The 13811-nt window shown below is 38.5% G+C and overlaps 1 long non-coding RNA gene across 1 annotated transcript; it reads left to right on the forward strand.

The window, feature by feature from the left end:
- Window positions 1-7932: 7932 nt before the first annotated feature.
- LOC311091086 lies at window positions 7933-12224 on the forward strand. The gene is made up of 4 exons (XR_014607992.1): window positions 7933-8478; window positions 10533-10576; window positions 10755-10989; window positions 11171-12224. It is a non-coding gene; the product is annotated as an uncharacterized lncRNA (long non-coding RNA).
- Window positions 12225-13811: the final 1587 nt, after the last annotated feature.

Below are 13811 nucleotides of genomic sequence, written 5' to 3' on the forward strand. Positions count from 1 at the left end.
CATCATAAAGAGACTCTTACACCTAGATATCATCATATAGAGACTGGGGGCCCTATTTTAACGATCTGAAACGCAAGTAACTTTGTGGGCGGGTCTTGGGCGCTGTTGCTATTATACCGGCGGGATAAATGACTCTTGCGCCCGACGCAAATCTAAAATGTGTTGGTCTGAAGTAGCTTCATCATTCATAGGTGTGGTTTGGGCGTAACGTGAAATAAACCAATCAGAGCGTCATCTCACATTCCCTTTAAGAGCAGGCGCGCTTGTTCTAAAAGCGGATTCCTATTGTAACGGCGGATTTGCCAGGAGCGGTTCACAGCCGAGGAGACCGACGTTCTCGTCAGGGCCATAAAACACAGAGAAGTGACGTTGGGGATGGAGAAACACACCCAAATTAACTTCGGTTAAACAGGCGTATGATAATTTGGGTAAATGTGTAAGCTAGATGTATGCTTTTATAATAAACTGTCTATCTATCTATCTATCTATCTATCTGTCTATCGTAATAATGTATGATTTGCAAAAATGAAAACTGCTGCTTCTGTGTAGATGAGAGAATCAAAGTGTATGCGTTGTGCACACGCTACATTGATTATGGCCAAGCATGCGCCCTTAAAATAGCATCTGAATAACATGCGCAACGCGCCACTGACTTTAAACTAGTTTTTTTTGGTTAGTGGCGGAATTGTTTTCTAAACCTGTAAAATAGCATGAGGGAACGTTTGTGCCGGAACACGCCTCCTCTTTGCGCTGAACCGCCCCCGGGAGCGCAAGTGTATTTCTTAGTTAACCGACGTGCTTCTGTGGAGGGAAAAGTCCGCTGTGCGCGGGTGCAAAATAGGAATGATACATGCGTCGGTGTACAAAGTCAATTGCGCTGGGTGCAAGATAGGGCCCTGGGTCTGTTCCCTAAATTATTAAATACAAAAAACTGAATCCCTTTAGCTAAAACAACATATACTTGTATGAACATATGAGGAGTGGCTTTAAAGCTAAATCAAAGTAAATTATACATAGAAAACTTCAAGCAAGGACAACTTCAAGTAAATGCAGTACAGGAAACTTCAAGTCATTTCTATATAGGGAAAACTTTAAGTAAACTCTATACAGGATAACTTCAAATAAAGCCTTAAATAATACAGCACTGCACATAAAACAGAAATAAGCTGAGAATAATTATAATACAAACTGACAGCATATTAAATTGACATATTAAATGCCACTTCACATTATTTCACATTGTGTTATTTTGTACATTTTATTTTGGTGACTCTACTAACTTTTTTTGTATTAACAAAAACTACACTGTAAATAATGACATGATCAATAAGTCATGACAACAAATGTTTTTACATCAACTCATCAGAATAAGTTAGATTCAACTCATTTTTAAAAAAATCAGTTTACAATAATTTAAGTTGAAATGACTTGTTTGTTGTACTTAAATTTAAGGCAGTAAGTTTTTTTTAACAGTGTAGAATCGGTGCTGCGATTCATCTGGAGGAACATGGATAGGGAAGCTGACCCAGACATCTAGTAGTGGCAAGTATTGCCCTTTGGTACGACCTGCAGTCCGTGCTGCGCCATTTATGCACTTCAGTTTCATGCCCAGGAACACCAAGACACCATGGCTGACTTAGCTGATATTGTGGAGAACTCATTCTACGTTGACAACTGTCTTCACAGTACTCTCGACCAAGGTGAGGCCAAGGCCATAATAGATGGGTTGCGTCAGTCTTTGCTAAACGGAGGCTTCGAGATACTGATTGCAATATACCATCAGTTCTCAAACACCTTCCATCAGAAGCCAGATCAACTAGTAGCGAGTGCCGGTTGTCTCAGAGTAGCACTGACATGCAAGAACCTACTCTCGGCCTACAATGGAATTGCCTTGATGACACCCTCGGGTATAAGAACCACATTGCAGAGCCTGTTCAGCCCACCATGAGGAATCTGTACAAGACTTTGGCAAGCCAATTCGACCCCCTGGGTTTCATAGTCCCATTCACCACGAGGGCTAAGACTCTTATTCAAGATCTCTGGAAACACAACCTTAGCTGGGATGACCCTATCGAACCCCTACACCTGCGTGAGATATGGTCCAATTGGGTTGCAGAGCTTTCCAGTATCACCAGACTACAATTCCCTTTGAATTTATGCGCCTGGCGGTGCTGACACTCCTTCCACTGTTATGGAGCTCCATGTCTTTTGTGACGCTTCGGAGAGGGTATATGGTTCCGTGGCTTACCTTCGGATCACAGACGACAGTGAGAAAGTCCATGTCACCTTTGGCCTAGCTCGATCTAGAGTGGCTCCCCGTAAATGTCTATCTATGCCCTGCTTAGAGTTGTGTGCTGCACTTACTGGAGCTCAGATGGCCAAAGTGATAGAGACTGAACTGACCATACCCATACATCAAGTCATATATTGGGCTGATTCAACTACGGTGCTGCATTGGTTAAAATCAGAATCCTGCCGATACAAGGTCTTTGTGGGGTCTAGAGTTGCAGAGATTCAGACTTTGACAGATGTTACCAGATGGAGGTATGTTGACTCTGCTTGAAACTAGGGTTGTTCCGATTCCGATACTAGTTTCGGAAATGCCGCCGATACCAATAAAAATTCTGCCATCGGTATCGGCGAGTACATCTACCCATGTACCGATCCGATAGCATTTTATTAAACAATACCTAGTTATGCACGCTAGCTTTGCTTAACGCTGAGATCAATTCTTCTTCGCTGCTCTAAACAGTAGTTGCTTGTGGCAACACAGGAAGTTGTGCTGTTTCCACAAGCAACCACTGTTTAGAGCAGTGAAGAAGAAATGAAAACGCGCGCAGTATGAGTATTTCAGACTGTACCAACCAGCCAGTAAAACAGCGACATGTCTCATATGCCATACTGCAATTTCGAGGCACAAGTATTAGCAACACGGTTCATTCGACCATTTTTCCTGCCGACCAAAATTTCGTTATTTCAAATGTAGGCGCGTGGCAAGCGCATAATGTAAGAGACGCTGGCGCCCAACATCAAATGGCAAACGTAATGAAAATGGAACAAAACTGCGCTACTCGTTATTTTGTACTTCACGGACCATTAAACAGTTTGGAACAATGCAGCGCGAGCCGATCTTGATCAAGCTACACTGTTACTACACAGCACTAAGAGATCCAGTGAAGAAAGCATTTGAATTCGCCACTGAAGTAATAACAACGCTGCAAGACCTATTGAGAAGCATTCACATTTCTCCATTATTAATGGATCAAACAGCGCTGACGTGGAAACCAGAAACATTGTGCTTTCAAGTAACGTTACGTCGGTTTTATTTTGACATTATGAATAAAATTGCTGCCCTCAAATGTTAATCTGAAATAAAATAAACCTTTGTTTATAACTACTACAATATTACATTTCATTTTTTTTATAAGGAGGTGCTTTTGTTTTATATGTCAAGTATAGCTCCATCATTGCTCAAAGTAAAAAATTATCATACTTTATGATGTTAGTTTTAATTTAAAAAAAATGTAAATCAAGGAAATTTCATTTTTTAGATTCCTAGATTTATTTGTTGCACTTTTTTATACAGTTATATTGTAAAACTAAAATACCTTTTATAAAATAATTCTATCAATCGTCCTAGATCCTCAACATCAGGTCACAAAGCTACTCATCCAAGACATAGATCAGCAGCTCCATCATCCAGGTGCAGAGCGAGTGCTAGCAGAGCTACGTCCAATATACTGGGTGCTTAGAGGCCGTGAAGCTGTACGCAAACACAAGCATTCCTGTCAGAATTGCCAGTATTGGCGCGCCAAGCCACAGAACCCACAGATGGCCAACCTTCCACCCTGTAGGTTACACCTGTTTAAGACACCATTTTACTCCACTGGTGTAGACTGCTTCAGGCCCTTTCAGGTAAAGATAGGCCGGCGCCAGGAAAAGAGATGGGGAATATTATATAAGTGCTTGACAACCAAATGTTTACATCTCAATCTCCTTGAGCACCTGGACACTGACGCCTTCCTCCTTTAATTACGACGCTTTATAGCCTGTAGAGGAAAGCCTTTCGAGATTCTATGTGACAATGGCACTAACTTTACTGGAGGCGATCACAAGTTAAAGGAGTCCTTTCGTCAAATGGCTCCTGAGCTGCAGGAACATCTGGCTAAACAGCAGATCCAGTTTCGCTATAACTCACCGAGTGCCCCTCACTTTGGCGGGACATGGGAGCGAGAGGTTAAATCAATTAAGGCTGCCTTGCGAGTCATTCTACGTGAAAAATCCGTGCCTGAATCTGTTCTGCAAACATTGCTAGTGGTAGTTGAGGGCATACTCAATTCCAAGCCCCTTGGCTATGTCTCATCGGACATTGCAGACCTTGATCCTGTGACTCCTAATCTGTTACTCATGGGACGTCATGATGCTTCTTTGCCACAAGTCCTTTATGACTCCAACGAGTTCTTGGGGAAACGCAGGTGGAGACACAGTCAGGTATTGGCCGATCAATTCTGGACCAGTTTAATTCGCTGCTACTTACCAGAACTACAGGGTAGACAGAAATGGAGATCAGATGGCAAATAGATGGCAGTGGGACAAGTGGTACTCCTAATTGACCATCAACTCCCGCGAGCGCTATGGCCTGTGGGTACCGTGACAGAAACCTATGCAGGGACTGACGGGAGGATTCGGACATCTAAAGTTCAAGTCAAAGGCAAGATGTACACACACCCAGTCGTGAAACTGATTCCACTTCCTCTAATTAGGGATAATGATACAGACCCTCCGGACGGCCTTTCTTAAGGAATACAATTATCCTGACTGATAATTGGGGCCGGCTGTGTCAGAAAGTCCATCCCGGAATGGAAAACAGGTAGCGGTTTCTGACGGACTGATAGCATAGTTGCTACTTCCAGCAGACTGAAGCACTAGCCAGTTCTAGCCGAGGCCCCCCTGATATTGTTCAATGTTGTGCGTTCATGCAACAAACGTGAGTAATCATGTGAATATTGTTTAGTCAACACTTTGTATTGTTATTGTGAATGTCAGATGTTTAGCAAATAACGATCGCGATAAGCAAATGACGATCGCATTGCGATCGTGGATAGATGCTAATCCTATGATCACATTGAGTTAACACGTGCTGCTGTTATTATATGCTGCGTCATGCTGTATATTGGAGTTTATCTTATATAATATTTATTTGTTATCTGACAGTTGAGTATTCATTTGTGATGACTGTTTAGTCTGTTATTAATACCTTGTGAGGTAATTTGTGTACAGATATATTGTATTCATACTGTATTCCTTTATTTATATATTCTACAGAGCACAACACAACGTGATAACATATTTGACTCTTCCTACCATCCTGAGTGTAAATGGATGTCACTTACTGCCTGACAAGAGTTATTAAAGAGACATTTGACGAAGATATACTTCTCTCGTGCCTGATTTTCTCACCGGAATCACTGTCCATACTTGTCCGCCTACAGAACTGAAAACTCACAAAGGTTGACAGAGGTGCTACCCTGGCTGCAACAACAATTAATATTCATAATTCATGTGTTAGTGTTGATGTAGTTCTTATACAATGTATGAACAAACAACTGTATGAATTAATTAATGAAAAAAATAGTAATAAATGGGACTAATTCAATTGTACAGAAACAATTCTTATGAATCTGCTTTGATCTACAAATGCAGCCTTATTCACATAAACTCTAGCCTCAGTCCTAGTCCTACGAGTTCATAGGCAAAATAAAAGAAAATTGTGTGGAATGGTGAAGTGCTTGTGAACTGGGGAACTGACATTTTATTTTTGGGTAATTTAATAAATTAAAGTTTTGGGGGCTGAGTCTATTTCTTTTTTTTTATTTACTACTACCGAAGGGCATGACACAGGAAACCTGCTCAAGGGGATTGCGCTATTTCTGAATCTGAATACGAAGCAGTCACGTGACTGTGTGTGGAAACGAAGCTTCAGACGTCAAAGATCACGTGGTTATGGCAAAACGAATCAAGCTCCGATACACTGCTTCAATGTGTGATGTTTTGTTTTTTTGATAGAAGCTTCGGAGCCTCTGCGCCGAACATCACATCACTACTAGTGATGGGAAGTCCGGTTCTTTTCCGCAAAAAATCGGTTCACCAGTTCTTTTACGTCATCACGTAATGACGTCAATTCTATCATCCCGGCGGATAAATATACATTAAAATAAAAGCATTTGTAATCATAACTTCAGTTAAATAATAGTACTCATAGTCATAATCATCTTGGATAAGTTTCTTACATTTACATTTTGAAAATAAACCCTGTAGTAGGCCTAAGGCGATGCGCAAACGCAGATGTTTTACATGTCTTAAAGATCTTAAGTGAATAAATTTGATTTGTAATTGAATAAACTTACATTTCGCCGAATTCGGGCCCTCATTCAAGTCCTTGGTTCACCCGTGCTCATGTATCAGCACAGCATGCAGTTGGCCAAAAGAAAGTTCGGTTCAGAGACGGTACTACAGTGCTATGCATAAGTTTAGACACCCATGCTAAAGTTGACTAAAAAGAGGAATAAAAAATCATCTTTTGGAAATTGAACTTAATTGAATTGAATTTAATGCCTTAATTAAAAAAATTAGGAAAAATCCAACCTTTAAGGACACCAATTTTCTTTGTGAATGAATAATGTATCGTAAATAAATAAATGTTCTTCCTTAAAATACAGGGTGCATAAGTCTGGACACCCCTATGTTAAATTCCCATAGAGGCAGGCAGATTTTTATTTTTAAAGGCCAGTTACTTCATGGATCCAGGATAATATGCATCCTGATAAAGTTCCCTTGGCCTCTGGAATTAAAATAGCCCCACATCATCACATAGCCTTCACCATACCTAGATTGGCATGGAGTACTTTCCATAAGATCATCTCTCAATGCAAATCAAACCAGCTTTTAGGCTAACTGAAATAAAACCATGCCAATCTCTAGGTATGGTGAAGGCTATGTGATGATGTGGGGCTATTTTAATTCCAAAGGCCAAGGGAACTTTATTAAGGAAGAACATTTATTTATTTACGATATAAAATGTCTTACTGGACAAATCTGCAAGGTCATGAAGAAACACACCCCACAAAGCAGGTGTTATTAGAATGCTGGGAGTATGGGCGCCCATCATGCAGTTTTGGAAAGGATATGGAAATTGACAGCATTGCGTGTTGCAAAACTGTTAGCACACCAACAATCCCACCATGGATGTTTTGTTCTCCCAGGGTAGATTTGGAATCTAAGATCATAATCAAATCAGGGATATATCAAAAAGTTCAGCAATATATTGACATAAATTATGATGACACAGTTCAGATTTTCACAGACGCATCAAAAGATCAGACTGGGAAAACAGGGGTTGCAGTCCACATTTGAAAGTATAATGTTAATATTAAAAAAAGGACAACAGATCATCTGGCCATTTTTACAGCAGAAATGGTAGCAATAATTCTGGCTTTACAATGGGTGGAAGAAGTAAAACCCAATAAGGTGATCATCTGTTCTATGTCCTCACTAGCATGCATTCAGAGTGGAAAGTCTACATGTAGACAGGATCTACTAGATGAAATTAATCAACTCATTTTTACAATAAACCAACAGAGCATAAGCGTAGGATTTCTATGGGTTCCTGCACACAGGGGAGTGGAGGGGAACGAGAAGGCAGACATGCTGGCGAAGGAAGCACATCAGAACTGGTTGAACTGGATATCAAATTAAGCAGGTCAGAAATTAAAAGTATTATTAAGGACAAAATTAACAGAATGTGGCAGGAGAGATGGGATAATGAGGGAAAAGGCAGACATTTGTATAATTTACACAAAGAGGTTACAGCTAGTAATCAGTGGATTGGAAAGGCAGGAGGAAACATGGCTTACCAGACTGAGGATGGGACATACAAGTTTAAATAGTGGATTACAAATTATAGGGAAACATCAGACTGGAGTATGCACAAATTGTGGAGTAATAGAAAATGTAAAACACATACTTATAGATTGTATACAATACACCAGAGAAAGGGAAAATATGAAGAGAGCGGTAAAGAAAGACTTAACAATGGAAAATTTATTGAGTATAACCAGCACACAGTCTACAGTTAGGGCGGTTATAACTTTTCTTAAAGAAACCCAACTAGCAAGTAGAATTTAGGTTTTTCTCTCTCTTTTCTCTCTTTTTTTTTTTTTTTTGAATGATGACGTCCCAATGTGATCACACCTCAGTCCAGTAGATGGCGGTAATGCACTATGATTGCAAGCTGCCAATAAAATTTACCGAAGAAGAAGAAGAAGAAGAAGAAGAAGAAGAAGACGTTCCTCATGAGAGGTTTTGTTTTGCCCTGGTGAACATCTCTGAGCGTTTCTCTAGATTACTCTTGGACTGTTTATTCTCTTCGTGATTCTTTGCTGCCTGCCCTGGACTGTTTTCTATTGTGGACTGATTTATGTAAGTTTGCTGCCTGACCTTATGCCTGTTTTCGCATTACGAGTTGCTTTGTCTCTACTGTTGTGTTTGCTGGTGATTGACCCTGATTGTACGACCAAGATCACAATAAAGCTGCAAATGGATCCTCACTTTGCTGAAGCCTCGTTACAATTAAGTGAAGTATTTAGTTTATATAATGGAAGTGCCATAAACCGGGATAAGGTTATGTATGCGTTTTTCTGCCAACAGTTTGATGTATTTTTGGACTTTTATTAACGCGCGTTTAATAAAGAATCTCCACATATCATTTTGGTGGATTGAGTCTGTGGAAATGTCGTTTAAATGGGTTTAACTTTAATTTTGATGTTTATAGCCATATGTGTGACCTGTGTATTAGATGAATTGCAGTTCTGTTAGGGAGGACGGTAATTAGGTAGGTAGGAATTGTATAAAAAGCTTTTTTCAAAATTTGTTTAAACTTTCTTTATATATCAATACATAATTATAATGTAAGTACTCTGAAAAAGAGAGTATACAAATCGAGTGACTCTAGACCTTTTAATCTGCAATAAACACAGCTACTTATTTCCATTCGGGACGAATGAAATGATTGGCCGGGTCGACTGTCACTCTCCCTCGCTACCATGGCAACCACCCCTGCATGCGCGCGCACCCGTTTGACTTGAAGAGGCACGGAGAGAGGCACGGATCGCAAGGAAGAATCACAATAATGGCTGAGAAAGAGCAGTCACAATTCCCAGTACCTGCATAAAAAGTCAGCGAAGGCAAAAAAAAAGGAACTAGAAAGGTAGGCTACTTGTCACCGGAGTGTAACGTTTGTCCTCTTCAGAGCCAACAGTGCTTTCATCGTGGAAGCGCTTACATGCAAAACACCGTATATGTTATGAATCTTACACGAAATTCACCTTCATCACAGTGTAACTGATGGTAATGGTAAAACGTGTATCAATGCAACCTGTTTTTAGCTTTGCCTTATGTTACTAGCTCGTTACCGAATCAAACTCAATATATTTTAAACTTTACCCGTATCGATATGCTAGCTTGATAGTGAGTACTAACAGCCATGTTAGTTGTTTATATTCATAATGATAAAGTTAGGTATTTTATTACATGTGATTCTGACATTATGTCACTACATGCACTGCGCTCCTCTCCTCCTCTTGGCACTGGCAAACGCGTCCTCCAGCTGCAGACGTCGGCATCGCGCGTTCATGTGTTTTGGGGCGTGGCTTTGGAAGGAGCCCAGAAGGGAGGGGGTGGGAGCGAATGGGATAAGTAGCTGTGTTTATTGCAGTCCTGAGAGGACTACAGACACTCGATGTTTATACTCTCTTTTTCAGAGTACTTACATTTTAATTATGTATTGATATATAAAGAAAGTTTAAACAAATTTGAATTTTTTTTATTTTTATTTTTAGAAAATTCCTGCCTACCCTACCTTTAACATGTGTTTTCTCATGCATCCTTCAGCTGAAAGACTGTGAATCTGAAGACGTGTGTGTGTTGATTGTCCTCTGTCAATAAACTGCAGATGTGGTTCATTTGTGTTGCTGGGTGAAATCTGCTATATATTTACAATACATTTTTCTACAACATTCATTGGTGTGTAATTTGGATTTGTATAATGAAAGTTTAAAGACAAAACATTTAGCCTATTATCTGACTAACCAGATTCTCTTGTTTAATTCTATAGTTACCGTTTACACAACATAATTTTCAACATTATAAATAATGATGGCTGATTTATGATTTTTTTTTATTAGTTTAAATGCTTTATAGGCTATATTATTAGATGCCAATCATAAGAGCTGTGAAATATTAGCAAATAATCTAGGAATATAAATGCACTTATATCATAATCTTGTACAGCAGTTGTCGTTCACATTTTGACTATTAACAAGAGGATTACAATATTAACCTTTGGTACATCAAAAATATAGTATCTGATAAACAGATCTCACATGTTTTCTGTTATTAAATCAGGGTTCACTTGAAAATTCACATTTATCCTCCTTGAACTCATTCTAACAACTTAATGTTTTAATATGTTTCAGACCAGATGGAGGTGAAAGAGCAAAGACAAGAACTGAAGTTAAAGGTGATGATGCTGTAGTTTGTTTCAGTCTGTTGACACCAATAAAATGAGCTTAATGTGCCAATTTACAGAAGATCTCAGACATCACCATAATGAATGAGCTGAAAACAGGGAACTTTTGGAGACAAAGAGGCTTTTCAGCAGCAGTTTAACATGATGACTCTGTACTTTTTAAATGCAGATTGGATAAAAACACAGTGATCTCAGTTCACACCTGCAGTGAAGCCCCTCCCACAACAATTCACCAATAAATACTGGGAATATTCCCATCATCCTACAAGAGAAGGACAAACTCCAGGAGTAGCAGCTGAAATCTGTGTGACTGTTAAAGATGGAGTTTATTAAAGAGGAGATTGAAGACATGAGAGATCCAGAACCATCCAGAATAAAACATGAAGATACTGAGGAACAAATAGGTTGGTGTCCATTTTTGATTCTTCATTGTTGACACATCCAAATGATCATAACCTTGTATATAGTAGTTGTCAAACATATTTTAATATATTAAAAGTGAACAGTGAAAGATCTGATCTCTGTTTCTTTCTGCTATTAAATACGGGTTCACTTGAACTGATTCTATCTTGATGTGTATTTTAGACCAGGTGAGCGTGAAAGAGCAAAGACAAGAACTGAATGAAGTGGAGGAGGAACATCATAACTTTCCAATTCAAAGAACAAAAGCCAAAAAGACGCACACCTGCACTCAGTGTGGAAAGAGTTTCACACAGAAAGGAACCCTTAAGACACACATGAGAATTCACTCTGGAGAGAAACCGTATACATGCACTCAGTGTGGAAAGAGTTTTTCTCGAGCATCAAATCTCAGTGTTCATCTGCACGTTCACTCTGGAGAAAAACCATTTAACTGTGATCAGTGTGGTAAAGATTTTATTTCATCATCAAATCTAAAAATACACCTGAAAGTGCATTCAGATGAGAGGCCTTATGTGTGTTCTCTCTGTGGAAAGAGTTATTCAAGGCCGGACAGTTTTAAACAGCACCAGAAAACACACAATGAAGTGAAAGATCATGTGTGTTGTGACTGTGGGAAGAGCTTTACTAGACCTGAGATTCTGAAAGAGCACCAAAGAATTCATACTGGAGAAAAACCTTACAAGTGCTCATATTGTGACAAGAGTTTCACTCATTCTGGAAACCTTAAAGCACACGAGCGAGTTCATACTGGAGAGAAGCCGTACGACTGTTTTCAGTGTGAGAAGAGTTTCACCCAATCAAGCAATCTAGTGAAGCATATTAGAAAGCATTGTTCTGCATCACAGTGAGCAAATGTCTTGTTAGATTCACATAAAGTAAATGTGTAGTTAGTTAACTAATAAACTAGTGTTGCTGTGAAATGCCACAAGATTTGTGTTTTATATGTTAGAGAACAAGAAAGAAAATTATTGAAAATTATTATTTGATTGAACGCTTACTCAAAGAAATACCAAAATTAAAAGAGACTGGAAACAAATGTAGAAAAACAACAATCTGTTATTTGTTAATATATGAAACAATTCCCTGAATTTGATCAGTTATTTTATTTTATTTTTTTACTTTTTTTTTAGTTGCATAAAGCCTGTTATTACATAAACAGATGTATCTACAATTACGTATATCTGTACAATAACAACAAATAAAATGACAATTTCAGTGACAATGTGTGATTTTGTGAGTAAAAGGTTTCTACAGATCCAATAATTAATATAAACTGTGAGATTCAGATAAAGCAAACGTATAGTGAAATAAACTTTAGATCTGTGACGTTAGTTTTGTGGAAGTTGTTTTTGAGTTGTAACTTTCTGACTTGTCATTTAGCTGTCAGTGTAAGGCAGTTCTTTGTCTCTACTAAAACAATAAAAACGTCCTGTGGCCTGTTGCACAAAGCCGGTTTCAGTTGCTAACAGGTAAAGTTCGAGATTAGTTTGAGCAAACTGGCTTTTTAGGGCTCAGGAAAGTGGATTGGTTTTAGTTGTGTTCATCATCATGGTAACTTACGCTACACGGCTAAGCTGCTCCGGAGCAGGTTTTATTCTGGGTTAGAGATTGCAGACCAAAACTGGACCAATCAGTGCAGTGACATGTATCTGATACAATAAAGCCACTCCCCCTGTATCTCTCACTCCAAATCAAAGCAGTTTATAGTATGAAACAAACTTTAGAGACCAAATTGTCCATCTTTTGCCGCTAATTATTTATTATATTTTTATTATATGAATTATAATTACTTTTGATTCATGAAATATATACATACAGTTATTATAATATATTAATTGACATGTAAAATTAACTTTAAATTAATATAAATATTATACATGCATTCGTATATAATGCTTTTAAACGTGTTCCCTTTCAGTTGTTCACTCTTGACGTCACGTCGTTCATAGACATTTGGAAATGTTTTTGGGGCAGACCTGACCTGTTGAGAAGAGATGGTATCCATCCCCCTGGGATGGTGCTGCTCTTCTCTCTAGTAATATGGCACATAGTCTTAGAGCTCAAACATGACAATCTGGGGCTCAGGTCAGGAAGCAGACAGACTGGCTAAACCGACCGTTGTCTGTCTCACGTCACTGAGGTCTGATAAATCCCATCATAAAGAGACTCTTTCACCTAGATATCATCAAATAGAGACTGGGTCTGTTCCCTAAATTATTAAATACAAAAAACTGAATCCCTTTAGCTAAAGCAACATATACTTGTATGAACATATGAGGAGGAGTGGCTTTAAAGATAACTCAAAGTATATTATACATAGAAAACTTCAAGCAAGGACAACTTCGAGTAAATGCAGTACAGGAAACTTCAAGTCATTTCTATATAAGGAAACCTTTAAGTAAACTCTATACAGGATAACTTCAAATAAATTCTTAAATAATACAGCACTGCACATAAAACAGAAATAAGATGAGAATAATTATAATACAAATTTACAGCATATTAAATTGACATATTAAATGCCACTTCACATTATTTCACTTTGTGTTATTTTGTACATTTTATTTTGGTGACTCTACCAACGTTTTTGTATTAACAAAAACTACACTGTAAATGATGACATGATCAATAAGTCATGACAACAAATGTTTTTACATCAACTCATCAAAATAAGTTACTTTATTTTTTAAGTTATTCAAGATTCAACTTTACAGTTGAAGCTGTGAAGCTGTTTATCCTCTACAGTAAAAGACCTGGGTGTTATACTAGACTGCAACCTGTCTTTTGAAAATTATATTTCATA

This window comes from Abramis brama, assembly GCF_963993115.1.
Source record: "Abramis brama genome assembly, chromosome: 10".
Lineage (NCBI taxonomy): Eukaryota > Metazoa > Chordata > Actinopteri > Cypriniformes > Leuciscidae > Abramis > Abramis brama.